The sequence below is a fragment of the Cherax quadricarinatus genome, chromosome 30 (assembly GCF_038502225.1).
Source record: "Cherax quadricarinatus isolate ZL_2023a chromosome 30, ASM3850222v1, whole genome shotgun sequence".
Taxonomy (NCBI): domain Eukaryota; kingdom Metazoa; phylum Arthropoda; class Malacostraca; order Decapoda; family Parastacidae; genus Cherax; species Cherax quadricarinatus.
In genome coordinates, this window is record NC_091321.1 from 35653507 (window position 1) to 35669252 (window position 15746).

Sequence of the window (15746 nt, forward strand, 5' to 3'; positions counted from 1 at the left end):
TCCCTCATCAGTTTGTCAGCCCCTGGGAGTCGGAGACACTTTGCGATCCTCCTGGCAGCTATAAGTTGGATCCTGTCTTCAAGGGGCTGCAGCTGCGCCTCAAAGTTCAGAGCCACTGCATTGGCCCACCTAGGGGCCCCCAGCATGGCCAGTACAGCTGTGTTCTGGATCACACAGAGGGATTTGAGGTTTGTGGGCCTGGCATGAACCAGAGCAAGAGCTCCATAGTCAACCGAGCGTATTGCCTGGATGTAGAATAACCTCATGACTTCGAGGCTGGCCCCAACCCTAGGGTTGGCCATGGGACTCAATGCCCTGACCCTCTGCAGAGCCCTCTCTTTGATATGGTGCACATGTTTCTGAAAGGTGAGGCGTCTGTCAATGTAGATACCAAGGTACCTATAACTGTGATCCCAGTCCAGGTCGATGCCCAGGACCTGCAGCCTCTGGCTGGGTTCCCTGGTGCGATCGTGAATCACTTTATTACTAACACAAACTATTATTATTAAAGATTTGCCGGTATTCTCCCGGCCCGGGCCTTTTCCAAGTGGTGGCCCGGCCTTGGCTCCCTCTTTTTTTTTATATTTTATTTAAAACCAATACAGTTTAACATAAAAATAAAGAAACAGTATGGATCTCAATCAAATTAACTGACAAACGGATTGCACCTACATGCTCGCAAGATATTGCTGCCAAACATACAACAACAACTTACGGCAAGAACATAGCTAAAAAAATTACATGTCACAGGGTCATGAATTGACATATATACACATTCATTGATGCAAAACCTTACATATATATAAATTGTACATATAACATGACCTCTGACAAAGGCTCAATACATTTGAACATAAAATATACAGAGAAGTTATATCAGTTAAATTCCATCCTTCACGTTAATCAAAAACCCAAAACCTAACATCATAATCTTACTAGAACATCTACAAACGCATCCCTAACAATACAGCTTTACATATACCAACATACAAATATACAGAAAAATAATACAGCTTAGAACACAATCACTGAAGCGCTATACTGTTACAATAAACCCATATACATAATCTCAGACACAAATGGACTACGTCACTAAACCGTCTAGATATGTCTGTATACCATACAGACTAAAACTTAACATCAAGAACTTGGCATTGACACCAAACCGGTATCAGGGTACAGACCATAATTATAAACTTTAAAAAGAATCGAATCATACATATATAAAGTATTACATAACGTCTGACCCATGACAAAGGCTCAAAGCAATAGAAAGGGATATATATATATATATATATATATATATATATATATATATATATATATATATATATATATATATATATATATATATATATATATATATATATATATATATATATATACATATATATATACACACACACACCCACACCCACACACACACGTACACACAAAATTTTCACAAAATCACATTAATCAGATGCACTGTATGCACAAAGCTAAACAGTATATATGTATATCTCATCATGCAAAAACCCAGCACGTAACATAAATACAAACTAAAACACACTTCATGTCGCAAATAACTTATTACTCAAGAATCATGTCATACAAGACTGATACACATCAAAATTATACATAAAAAATCTACTATATTATACCTACATTCTGAAAAGTGTTATATCTAACATAACGAGACCTTGAGCTCTACATCCACACTTGGATGCCATAAAGTCTCAATGAAAACAAGGAAACCATTCCAAACCCACATTCACAACACTCTCACGAACCTCCCCCAAAGGAGGCGAGCCCGTTGTGACCCCCTGACTCCCTCCAACCTATGAAAACCCCTTCACTCACTCATTATCAATCACAGATTTACGAGAATCCCTAACGTTAGCATTCTATACCCCTCTGAGAAAGCCTGATCCCACCTCCTCCCATACAAATCTCTGTTACGGCACATCATACGATAGAACGTTACCGCAATAACCTTCCTTCGCTCTTCACTATCCCCTCTCCCCCTCATCACCCACGACATATATATATAATCTACCATGATATAATCTAAAGCTCTTATGACACCCTCGTCTAACCCACCCATATCTAGACTTAAAGCACGCAAAACCGACACCCCACGGCCCCCCACCCTCTGTACCAACCTACTTAACCAGCACCTAGCCTCCTCTAGCCCTTCACAAAAGTAAACTACATGGAACGCAGTCTCATCCCCTCCACAAATACAGCACCCCCACCCTCTACAACCTGTCTGTTTCGTAATATCTCACCAGACGGAAGGATCCCATGCAGAAAACGAAACATCACCTCACGCGCCCGAGGGTTTAACTTCATTTTACTAAATCTAAACCAAATACTCCTCCACGCATACATGGGGAACAAACCCTCAACTGGGACAACACACCTACCTACAAGTAACCTACACAAAACCCTTATACGAACCTTTCTCAGTTCTCTAACCAACATCACAGCCCTCAAAACTATTTCACATTCCCTCAACTCCATTCCTCGATACCACATACCCAGCCTGTCGTGTATCCTTCCCAAACGCCCCGCGTTCACACCCTCACACAACACTTCCCATTTAATAAAAACACATTTAGCCCTCCATCTCAAATCCATCAACCTCAACCCACCCTGCCTTAAAGGTAGCATTACAACTTCCCTCCGTAACCAATCACAACGTGAACCCCACAAAAATTTGTACACCCGTCTTAGAATCCCCGCAATCGCTGTCCCTGTAATTGGGAACACTGCTGCAACATGCCAAACCTTACTATACAATAAAATGTTCACGATTATCACTCGCTGTATCAGAGTTAGGTGTTGGGGTCTCAGAACACCTAGACGCCCCACGATCCTTTCCAATAACCTATCCGAGTTTTCCTCCCGCGCCGCAACCAAGTCATCCTTATAAATAATACCACAAATCTTTAAAGACACCGCCCATTCTTTAACAACATTACATCTCCCCCCCACACCCCCCACCCAAGAACCCAACCCCATGCACCTTGACTTCGCACTATTTACCTGCATACCCGTGGCACTTCCAAATAATTGCACCACCTCGTCCAACACTCCCATTGACATCCCTTCACGAATGAGCACAGTGGTGTCGTCAACATATCCAATTAAACCCGGCCAGGCCCTCCCACCCCCCACACTTCCCTCACATGGCGTACATAAGCTACGGTCAACCATTCTATAAAAGGGGTCCTGGAAACACGCAAACAATATTTGGGACATGGGGCATCCCTGTCTAAGGCCTCTACCCATTGCAATTTCCCTCCCCATACACCCATTAATCTGTATCCTCATTTTCGCCCCCTTGTACAACATATTTACCCACTCGACTATTTCCTCCCCAAAACCCTGTCTCCTAAGTATAACCTGCAAAGCTCCCCTTTCCACTCTATCATATGCTCCCTGCCAATCAAGAGCCAACAAAGCCGCCCCTCCACCCCCACCCTTAGCTTCCACAAAACTTCTCAGTATCCCATGTCCTTCAATCATCGACCTTCCCGGCAACCCAAACTGAGATTTTGACACCACCCTCCCCACAACACATTTGAACCTATTACCTAAAATTTTTGCAAACACCTTATAGTCTGCACACATCAGTGATATGGCTCGGTACTCCCGAAGGGTGGGCTGCCCCTTGACCTTCGGGACCAACACTACAACTGCTGTTACCTGCTTCTCCCCCAACTCACCCTTCTCCTTCATACGATTAAATAACCTAACTATAAATTCCTTTATCAACGTCCAATGTTGAAAATAAAATTCTACCGAGAGACCGTCAATACTGGGAGCTTTCCCCTTCCTCATTCCCCTTAACGCATTCTCTATTTCCTCTGCCATAATAGTCCCACTTAAAGCCTTTCTATCACTATTTCCTAAATTACACGTCACATACGTACACACCTTGTCCAACGCCACGTCACCCACCCCCCCACTGTTCCAGTACTTCTCGTACCAAGCCTCAGCATACGCATACATCCCCTTCGTGGTTCGTATCTCCTGCCCTGCTCTGTAATTTCCAACCATCTCCTTTACCTCTAAACATGGCATAGCTGTCACCGCCTGCCTTTGCTTTTGATGCCGCAAAACACACGCTGACGGCTTGTCGCCCCAAAGCACTTCCTCCACCCCTGCCTGCACCCTTACAGCTTGAAACCTTTCATTTTGCAACACCCTCAACCTTCCCTTTATTTCAGCTATTTCATCCATAGGAAAATTATTCCCACCCACCCCCCTCCCATAGCAACCTCTTAACCTATCCTCTAAATAGTTAGCCAGTCCATATTTTAAATTATTAATACGTTTTCCCTCTCTCACATAAAACTTTCTAATCCTTTCCTTTGCGTCACTATCCCACCATGTCACAATGTCATCCACTCCCTGTTCTTCCACACTAAGCTCCCTCCATAGGACTGAAAACCCCTCCAACCCCTCCTCATCACCTAACACACTCATATTTAATTTCCAATAACTTCTATATATGTCCGCGAGCGTCCCCCACCCAACCTCCACCACCACTGCCCTATGATCTGACATTGTAGCCTCAACAGTACTGAAAGATTTCACATCCACTCCCTGAGAAAGGTACACTCTATCTAGTCTCTAACAGTCTCTAACTAGTCTCCTAACAAACGAATATTCAGTCTCCCACACTGCCCCCCAAAGGCATCACGTAACCTAACATCCCTTAATAACTCCCTAAGAGCCACAGACATATATCCAGCCCCTCTTCGGTCCACATCAGCCACCCTGATTACACTATTCCAATCCCCACCAACTATCGCCAACTCTGGCAGTGCACTTAAGAAAAACACAAGATCCTCACACACAAAATCATTCTATGCTTTTTTGTTATTTTCAGCTGGCGCATACACATCCACCACCCATCCACACGCAACACCCTCCCTCCCTCTCCTCCCTCGCTTCTCTGCAAAACAAACGGGCTCGTCTCCCTTATTAAAATTCCCACACCACCTTTTAGACGGGGAGATGGCAGGGTAACTACTCGAAATCCTGCCACCTCCAACACCCTACCCTCTTTAAAATTGTGCTCCTGCAGGAACACAACATCCACTCTAGATTTATTCAGAAAATTACGAAACCAATCTCTCTTCATACCGCTACATAACCCATTAACATTTACAGACATACACCTAAGGCCTATTAAAGTTTCCACCCCTGCTTCCTCTCATCACTCTTTACAACTCCAGAGCTTGAACGTAAGTTTGACACCTTCAGAGTGCTCTCTTTCCCTCCCCTCTTCTTCCTGTGCCTCCTGTCATGGCTACCACCACCTCCACCAATACCTTCGCACTTTACCTCAGTCTGTTTCCCAGGCCTTTGTGCAGGCATAAGGACGTCATCATAATCTGATGTAGCCGCCCTCTTTCTCGTGACAGTCATGTTACACATGTCTTGGTCAGATGTTACCTCTCGATGAACCTCCACCTCTACCTGAGAATGGTTTAATGATTCAATGGACGACTTCAAACCACCATCACGTCCCAAATTATCATGTCTCAGACTTTCTGGAAGCAACGATTCTCCGATGACACCACGCTCAGATGTAACGTCCTTCTCTGGTGGTGACAAAGTCTTCAACACCTCCAACACTTCCTCCTCAATCTCAAGAACCTTCTCCTGTAATTGCTGCTCCTCCATATCCACAGGAGACGACACCTGATCAGGCAGCTTGGGGCGGGACTCCAACTCACCGCCAATCCTGTGTGCCCGATCCACTATCTCGCTCCACAAAACACCACGCCCTCCATCCGATGTTTGTTCCACCTGCCACCTTTGAAGCAGGGGCTGTGACATCCACCACAGGTCCAGGCACATGTCTTCACTTGTCACAGGTCGCTGCTATGTGATCATTCTCACCACATAGGCGGCACGTACGTCGTTGTCCTGGGTACATTACCATTACCTGCGTCCTGAAATCTTGTAGATACACATATGACGGTATTGGGTGCCTCAACGTCATTTTGAGGTTGAAAGAACCCTCTGGAAAACCAGCATAGGCTCCTGCCGCCCACATACCATGTTGAGCATAATGCACCGTCCCATACTTCTCAAAAACTTTCCTTATATCCGCCTCGTCCGCCTCGTCCTCCTCAAAGGGAACGTTGCGTAGCTTGATCCACGTATAATGCCGTGAAACATCTATCATTCTTACACTGACAGCTGGTGTGACGTTAAGACTCACGTCCTGAAACCTGGTGACTAACGATTCATAAACCGTTGCTGATAGCAGTTTGACGAAAATTCGTTGTCCTCCGTTCAATGCTACACCATACAAGTCACTATCTTGTACTCCATATGTCTCCCGGATGATCTTTGGCAATAAGACTTGCGCAGAACTGGGCATTATCGTTCCTTTAAGTAGCTCAATGCCTACAGTATTCATCCGTCGTCTCAGACTAACCACCATCTTGACAATCACAGTGCACCTATGTTGTTAGCCGAGGTGTGACAGCACCACTTCACACTGCTGCAGCCAGGTAACTGACAAGGGAGCTCCCCTACAAACAGCAGAGGGGTGCAGAGCACAACCGCACTCTACCGTGGTCAGGCAGCGAATTCAAAATGTGGAACGCTTCACCATTTTAATTCAAAATGTGGAATGCTTCACGATTTTGCGTGTCATCCTTGCGCAGGGGCCATGCTAATCTTCTCTGTATCGTTCCAATTTTAGTATATGTACTGCCGAAGCAAGTACGTTCCCTCTTTAGGGAGTGTCTGAGACCTAAGTCTCCCATGGGAGGAGGCACAAGTACCTCCTCATCTTTGTGACCAACTGTCCCCAGGCTTAGCCACAAGCTAGGCCTCTCTGGTCTGCCATCCCCGCCCCAAGGGTACTAATGGGAATGACAGTCTTGTGAGCTACAAGCTCCGGGTCAGGCACCTACCCTACCCTAGAAGGGTTAGGCATGGTATCGATGAACACAAACTAGGTTAGGTTAGGTTAGGTAAAGATTAGCCGGTATTCTCCTGGCCCGGGCCTTGTCCAAGTGGTGGCCCGGCCTTGGCTCCCTCTTTAGGGAGTGTCTGAGACCTAAGTCTCCCATGGGAGGAGGCACAAGTACCTCCTCATCTTTGGGACCAACTGTCCCCAGGCCTAGCCACAAGCTAGGCCTCTCTGGTCTGCCATCCCCGCCCCAAGGGTACTAATGGGAATGACAGTCTTGTGAGCTACAAGCTCCGGGTCAGGCACCTACCCTACCCTAGAAGGGTTAGGCATGGTATCGATGAACACAAACTAGAAAATATTTGAGGTGTGTAAAAAATTGCTTCACCAAAAATTCGATCATGCATTCTTTTATGTTCGTTTTGAACATCATTTCAGTCTGTGCATTAATGGTGAGATTACATGAAATAGGTCAATATCTCTGAAGATATTCGTGGAAAACGCGCACATAACATTTGACTCTGGGGAATAAAATTGGGAAAAATAGCTCTGTTTTGGCATTTTTTTATGTTAAAAGTGATCTAAGAGTGTCTCCTGACATGAACCCCGTTTTCTCTGGTCTTATGGACCAGGGAACAAATGAGAGAACGTATCTTACACAAATAACCTCACGTATCTTTCTTGCAGTCATATCCTCGGGCGGCTGCTGGCCGGCATCTGCCTGCTCACCTATCCTTTTAAGATAAGATTTCGTTTGGATTTTTAACTCCGGAGGGTTAGCAACCCAGGAAACCTAAGAAAGTAAGTGCGTCATCGAGGACTGTCTAACTTATTTCCATTGCGACCCACACCAATCGACTAACACCCAGGTACCTATTTGCTGCTAGGTGAAGAGGACAACAGGTGTAAGGAAACGTGTCGAAATGTTTCCACCTCCCGGCTGCCGGGAATCGAACCCGGGCCGCGTAATTGCACATGTTATTCCCATGACTGCCGACATCCAACCACTACCACGATAATTCGCTGCCTGACCACGGTAGAGTGCGGTTGTGTTCTGCACCCCTCTGCTGTTTGTAGGCGAGCTCCCTTGTCAGTTACCTGGCTGCACCAGTGTGAAGTGGTGCTGTCACGCCTCTGTTAACAACATAGGTGCACTGTGAGTGTCAACATGGCGGTGAGACGCAGGATAAATACTGTAGGCATTGAGCTACTTCAAGGAACGATAACGCCTAGTTCTGCACAAGTCTTATTGCCAAAGATCATCCGGGAGACATATGGCATACAAGATAGTGACTTGTATGGTGTAGCATTAAACGGAAGCCAAAGAATATTCGTCAAACTGCTATCAGCTACGGTTTATGAATCGTTAGTCACCAGGTTTCAGGACATAAGTCTTAGCATCACACCAGCTGTCAGTGTAAGATTGATAGATGTTTCACGGCATTATACGTGGATCAAGTTACACAACGTTCCCTTTGAGGCGGACGAGGCGGATATAAGGAAAGTTTTTGAGACATATGGGACGGTGCATTATGCTCAACATGGTACGTGGGCGGCAGGTGCCTATTCTGGTTATCCAGAGGGTTCTTTCAACCTCAAAATGACGTTGAGGCACCCAATACCGTCATATGTGTATCTACAAGATTTCAGGATGCAGGTTATGGTAATGTACCCAGGACAACGACGTACATGCCACCTATGTGGTGAGTATGATCACATAGCGGCGACCTGTGACAAGCGAAGACGTGTGCCTGGACCTGTGGTGGATGTCGCAGCCCCTGCTTCAAAGGTGGCAGGTGAAAAACAAACATCGGATGGAGGGCGTGGTGTTTTGTGGAGCGAGATAGTGGATCGGGCACACGGGACTGGTGGTGAGTTGGAGTCCCTCCCCCAGCTGCCTGATCAGGTATCGTCTCCTGTGGATAAGGAGGAGCAGCAATTACAGGAGAAGGTTCTCGAGATAGAGGAAGAATTGGTGGAGGTGTTGAAGACTTTGTCACCACCAGAGAGGGACGTTACATCTGGGCGTGGTGTCATCGGAGAGCCGTCGCTTCCAGAAAGTCGGAGACATGATAATTTGGGACGTGATGGTGGTTTGGAGTCGTCCGTTGAATCATTAAACCATTCTCAGGTAGAGGTGGAGGTTCATCGAGAGGCAACATCTGATCAAGATATGTGTAACATGACGGTCACGAGAAAGAGGGCGGCTACATCAGATTCTGATGACGTCCTTACGCCTGCACAAAGGCCTGGGAAACAGACTGAGGTGAAGTGTGAAGGTAGTGGTGTAGGTGGTGGTAGCCATGATACAAGGCACCGGAAGAAGGGGGGAGGGAAAGAGAGCACTCTGAAGGTGTCAACTTAAATTCAAGCTTTAATAGGCCTTAGGTGTATGTCTGTAAATGTTAATGGGTTGTGTAGCGGTATGAAGAGAGGTTGGTTTCATAATTTCCTGAACAAATCTAGAGTGGATGTTGTGTTCCTGCAGGAGCACAATTTTAAAGAGGGTAGGGTGTTGGAGGTGGCAGGATTTCGAGTAGTTACCCTGCCATCTCCCCGTCTAAAAGGTGGTGTGGGAATTTTAATAAGGGAGACGAGCCCGTTTGTTTTGCAGAGAAGCGAGGGAGGAGGGGGAGGGAGGGTATTGCGTGTGGATGGGTAAGCGTGTGTCTTTTGTGAGTGTGTATGCGCCGGCAGAAAATAACATAGTGCTAGGAATAAGATGGACGAGTTGAGATTAGTTGCTAGTGTAGGTAACGTTGATGTACTTGCCTTAACAGAGACGTGGTTTAATTCAAAAAGTCGGGACATGCCTGCGGAATGTCATATTCAGGGTTTTAAATTGTTCCAAGTAGATAGAAGTATTGGGAGGGGGGTGGGGTGGCATTGAATGTCTGAGATCGCTTGAACTGTTGCATAAAAACGGGTATTAAGTCTGAAGTAACACATACAGAGTCTGTTTGGATAGAATTTTCAGAGGAGCATGAAAAACTGATTTTAGGAGTGATATACCGTCCCCCAAACTTAGATAGGGACCAAGGGAAACTACTATGGGAGGAAATTGTTAAGGCCACAAGGCACGATAATGTAGTAATTCTAGGAGACTTTAACTTTAGTCATGTTGACTGGAATTTCTTGACTGGGAATTTAGAATCATACGACTTCTTAGAAGTATTTCAGGATTGTTTTTTGAAGCAGTTTGTGACAGAACCTACAAGGGGAAATAACCTGCTTGACTTAGTTATGGCAAACAATGAATCCCTTGTTAATAATTTAGAAATTTCAGAGGAACTGGGTGCTAGCGACCACAAATCAATTACATTTAGCATTGAATGGAAGTACGATAGTAGCGATAACTCAGTAACAGTCCCAGATTTTCGCTTAACAGATTACGATGGGCTTAGAGAACACTTATCATCTGTTGACTGGGGTAACGAAGAGAGCTATCAATATGATAGTTTTCTGAACACTATACGTGCTGCTCAAAGAGCATTTATCCCATATAAAGAAATTAGATCAAATAGAAATGACCCAAAATGGATGAATAATAGGCTCAAATATCTACTAGGGCATAAGAAAGGAATTTATAGGCGTATCAAAAGAGGTGAGGGTCATCTTATGAATCAGTATATTGACATTAAGAGGGACATTAAAAAGGGGATAAGAAAAGCTAAAAGGGACTATGAAATTAAAGTTGCTAGGGATTCTAAAACTAACCCAAAAAGTTTTTTCCAGGTCTATAGAACAAAAGTTAGAGATAAGATAGGTCCCCTTAAAAATAACTATGGACACCTTACTGACAAAGAGAATGAAATGTGCTTGATTTTAAATAATTATTTTCTCTCAGTTTTTACACAGGAAGACACTAACAATATTCCAGTAATTAATTTTTACAGTGGGCTAGAAGAAGATAAATTATGTAACATCACAGTCACTACTGAGATGGTTGTGAAGCAGATAGACAGACTGAAACAAAATAAGTCGCCGGGTCCTGATGAGGTTTTTTCAAGGGTTCTTAAGGAATGCAAAATGGAACTCTGTGAACCATTAACTAATATTTTTAATTTATCTCTTCAAACAGGTGTAGTGTCTGATATGTGGAAGATGGCTAATGTAATTCCTATTTTTAAAACAGGGGACAAGTCGTTACCGTCAAATTACCGCCCAATAAGCCTGACCTCAATTGTAGGTCAATTATAGCTGAGATTATAAGAAGCCATCTCGATAAGCATAGCTTGATTAATGATACTCAGCATGGATTCACAAGAGGCCGGTCTTGTCTAACTAATTTATTAACTTTCTTCAGTAAAGCTTTTGAGGCTGTTGACCACAATAAAGAATTTGATATTATTTACTTAGATTTTAGTAAGGCTTTTGATAGAGTTCCGCACCATAGACTGTTAAAGAAAGTGGCAGCTCATGGCATTGGGGGAAAAGTGCTCTCGTGGATCGAGTCATGGCTCACTGACAGGAAGCAGAGAGTGTCCATAAATGGGGTTAAATCCGAGTAGGGATCTGTAACAAGTGGCGTTCCACAGGGATCAGTCTTGGGCCCGTTGTTGTTTATAATATATATCAATGATCTTGATGAGGGAATTACTAGTGATATGAGCAAATTCGCCGATGACACAAATATAGGTAGGATAATTGATTCAAACGTAGATGTTATGGAACTTCAGGAGGATTTAAACAAACTCTATTCTTGGTCAGAAAAGTGGCAGATGCAGTTCAATGTAGATAAATGCAAGGTTCTGAAGCTTGGGAGTGCCCATAACCCTAGTACTTATAAGTTAAATGATGTAGAACTTAGCCATACAGATTGCGAAAAGGACTTGGGGGTTATGGCGAGCAGCAACCTTAAACCAAGACAGCAATGCCTAAGCGTACGTAATAAGGCAAATAGATTACTGGGATTTATATCAAGAAGTGTAAGCAACAGAAGTCCAGAGGTCATACTGCAGCTTTATACATCATTAGTAAGGCCTCACCTAGATTATGCAGCTCAGTTCTGGTCTCCGTATTACAAAATTGGACATAAATTCATTAGAAAACATTCAGCGTAGGATGACTAAATTAATACATAGCATTAGAAATCTTCCTTATGAAGAAAGATTGAAGACTCTTAAGTTACATTCACTTGTTAGACGAAGAATGAGGGGAGACCTGATCGAAGTGTATAAGTGGAAGATAGGTATTAATGAAGGGGATATTAATAAGGTCTTGAGGATGTCTCTCCAAGAGAGAACCCGCAGTAATGGATTTAAATTAGATAAGTTTAGATTTAGAAAGGACATAGGAAAGTATTGGTTTGGAAATAGGGTAGTTGATGAGTGGAACAGTCTACCTAGTTGGGTTATTGAGGCTGGGACTTTGGGTAGTTTCAAATCTAGGTTGGATAAGTACATGAGTGGGAGGGGTTGGATTTGAGTGGGACTTTCACATCAGAGCTTATTTCTTGGGTGGCATTGAAAATTGGGTTGGGTAAATGTTTTGTTAGTGGGATGAATTGTAAAGGACCTGCCTAGTATGGGCCAGCAGGCCTCCTGCAGTGTTCCTCCTTTCTCATGTTCTTATGTTCTTATAAAGGTAAAAAATGATTTTGTGTGTGAGGATCTTGTGTTTTTCTTAAGTGCACTGCCAGAGGTAGCAATTGTTCGTGGGGATTGGAATAGTGTAATCAGGGTGGCTCATGTGGACCCAAAAGGGGCTGGATATATGTCTGTGGCTCTTAGGGATTTATTAAGGGATGTTAGGTTACGTGATGCCTTCGGGGGGGCGGTGTGGGAGACTGAATATACGTTTGTTAGGAGTGGATATGCTGCGAGACTAGATAGAGTGTACCTTTCTCAGGGAGTGGATGTGAAATCTTTCAGTACTGTGGAGGCTACAATGTCAGACCATAGGGCAGTGGTGGTGGAGGTTGGGTGGGGGACGCTCGCGGATATATATAGAAGTTATTGGAAATTAAATATAAGTGTATTAGGTGATGAGGAGGGGTTGGAGGGGTTTTCAGTCCTATGGAGGGAGCTTAGTGTGGAAGAACAGGGAGTGGATGACATTGTGACATGGTGGGATAGTGTTGCAAAGGAAAGGATTAGAAAGTTTTACGTGAGAGAAGGTAAACGTATTATATTATAATAATTTAAAATATGGACTGGCTAACTATTTAGAGGATAGGTTAAGAGGTTGCTATGGGTGGGGGGTAGGTGGGAATATTTTTCCTATGGATGAAATTGCTGAAAGAAAGGGGAGGTTGAGGGTGTTACAAAATGAAAGGTTTCAAGCTGTAAGGGTGCAGGCAGGGGTGGAAGAGGTGCTTTGGGGCGACAAGCCGTCAGCGTGTGTTTTGCGGCATCAAAAGCGAAGGCAGGTGGTGACAGCTATCCCATGTTTAGAGGTAACGGAGATGGTTGGGAATTATAGAGCAGGGCAGGAGATACGAACCATGAAAGGGATGTGTGCGTATGCAGAGGCTTGGTACGAGAAGTACTGGAACAGTGGGTGGGGAGTGGGTGACGTGGCGTTGGACAAGGTGTGTACGTATGTGACGTGTAATTTAGGAAATAGTGATAGAAAGGCTTTAGGTGGGCCTATTACGGCAGAGGAAATAGAGAATGCGTTAAGGGGAATGAGGAAGGGGAAAGCACCGGGTATTGAAGGTCTCCCAGTAGAATTTTATTTACAACATTGGACGTTAATAAGGGGATTTATAGTTAGGTTATTTAATCGTATGAAGGAGAAGGGTACGTTGGGGGAGAAGCAGGTAACAGCAGTTGTAGTGTTGGTCCCGAAGGTCAAGAGGCAGCCCACCCTTCAGGAGTACCGAGCCATATCACTGCTGTGTGCATACTATAAGGTGTTCGCAAAAATTTTAGGTAATAGGTTCAAATGTGTTGTGGGAAGGGTCGTGTCAAAATCTCAGTTTGGGTTGCCGGGAAGGTCGATGATTGAAGGACATGGGATACTGAGAAGTTTTGGGGAAGCTAAGGGTAGGGGTGAAGGGGCGGCTTTGTTGGCTCTAGATTGGCAGGGAGCATATGATAGAGTGGAAAGGGGAGCTTTGCAGGTTATACTTAGGAGACAGGAGTAGTGATTAATGCGGCTGGAGGCCATATCAAAGGATGCCGCCTTTTCACACCTATGTGCTAATGACCCTTTTCACACCTATGTGCTAATGACCTTTTTCACACCTATGTGCTAATGACCTTGACCCCGCCCACGACCCCCGCCCACGACCCCTGCCCACGACCCTCCACCCGCACCGCCCGCGCCCCCCCCCACGCCCGCCCACAACCCCCGCCCATGACCCCCCACCAGCGCCACCGAGCCCCCCGCGCCCCCTGCCCATCGCTCCTACCCACCACCCTCGCCGCGCCCTCGCACCCCGCCTGCGCCCCTCGCGCCCCGCCTTCTGCTGTGCCTTCTGCAGCGTCGTCCGGATCGCCCCCGCGCCCCGAATTTTTTCCGATTTTTTTTCGAATTTTTTTGAGTTTCTTGTGCTCTCCTCGAGTCAAATTTTTGAGTTTCCCCCTCCCACTTTCACCACCATCCAATTTTTTTTCGAATTTCTTATGATCTCCTCGGGGTCAAGTTTTCTCGATAATACCAAGACTCCATCTCCTCGGATCAAATTTTTGAGTTTCCCCCTCCCACTTTCACCCCCATCCCAATTTTTTTCGAATTTCATTTGCTCTCCTTGGATCAAGTTTTCTCGATAATACAAAGACTCTACTTCCTCGGATCAAGGTTTTGGATTCCCCCTATGGGGTTTCGAAATTCTTATGATCTCCTCGGGGTCAAGTTTTCTCGATAATACCAAGACTCCATCTCCTCGGATCAAATTTTTGAGTTTCCCCCTCCCACTTTCACCCCCATCCCAATTTTTTTCGAATTTCATTTGCTCTCCTTGGATCAAGTTTTCTCGATAATGCAAAGACTCCAATTCCTCGGATCAAGTTTTTCTCGATAATACCAAGTCTCCATCTCCTCGGATCGAGTTTTTGGATTCCCCCCTCTGGGGCAAGTATTCAAATGAACTCCTCCTATGGGGGCATGGTGCTCACTCTTACTACAGGTCTAAACAAGTGTGACGTCAGTATTCCTCTCATAAAGTTAAATGAAGTAAAGAGGGTGTTTACTCGGCGGTCAGTGACGTCACAGATACAGGCTGAATCTTGTCGACTTCCCCCTATGTCAGTGACGTCACGCAATAACCTCACACATACAGGCTCAATCTTGTCGACTTCCCCCTATGTCAGTGACGTCACATGATGACCCCACACACACAGGCTGAATCTTGTCGACTTCCCCCCCTACACATTTCATATACAACATAGGGAAAACATTTTCACTCTTAACCCAGGATAACCCAATTAATTTCACATTTTTTCGTTAATACCCACATCAATCCACAATTTCTTTACAACACAAGTCTAGACATTTTTCTCGTTTTAACTATTTCATCTCAGTTCACTCCCCACGAAGTAACCTACCTCCTCCCCACCCTCCCAAACCCTCACACTCCAACCAACACCTCACAATTTTCACTCATAACCCCCAATTTTTCTCATTTTAACTATTTCATCAGAAAGTCACCACAACACTTATAACCACTTTTCGATAAATTCACTAGTCACAATTTTACATATTACGAAGTTAATACACACACACACTTTACTTTGAACACCTTCAAAACACTCTCATAAATCATTTGAATACTCACAAAAATACCTTTGAACATTTCCAAACAACACTGAAACACTTCCAAGACAACATTTTGAATACTCCCAAATAAGATTTGACAGCTCTAATTTATCTA

At 44.6% G+C, this 15746-nt stretch overlaps 1 protein-coding gene and 1 non-coding gene across 4 annotated transcripts in view; both read right to left on the reverse strand.

The window, feature by feature from the left end:
- The window catches only part of LOC138853438 (cytochrome P450 9e2-like), a 101449-nt gene that overhangs the window by 61189 nt on the left and 24514 nt on the right, over positions 1 to 15746 (reverse strand). The window lies entirely within an intron of this gene.
- Positions 6633 to 6739, reverse strand: LOC128690978 (U6 spliceosomal RNA). The gene has a single exon (XR_008407378.2). It is a non-coding gene; the product is annotated as a U6 spliceosomal RNA (small nuclear RNA).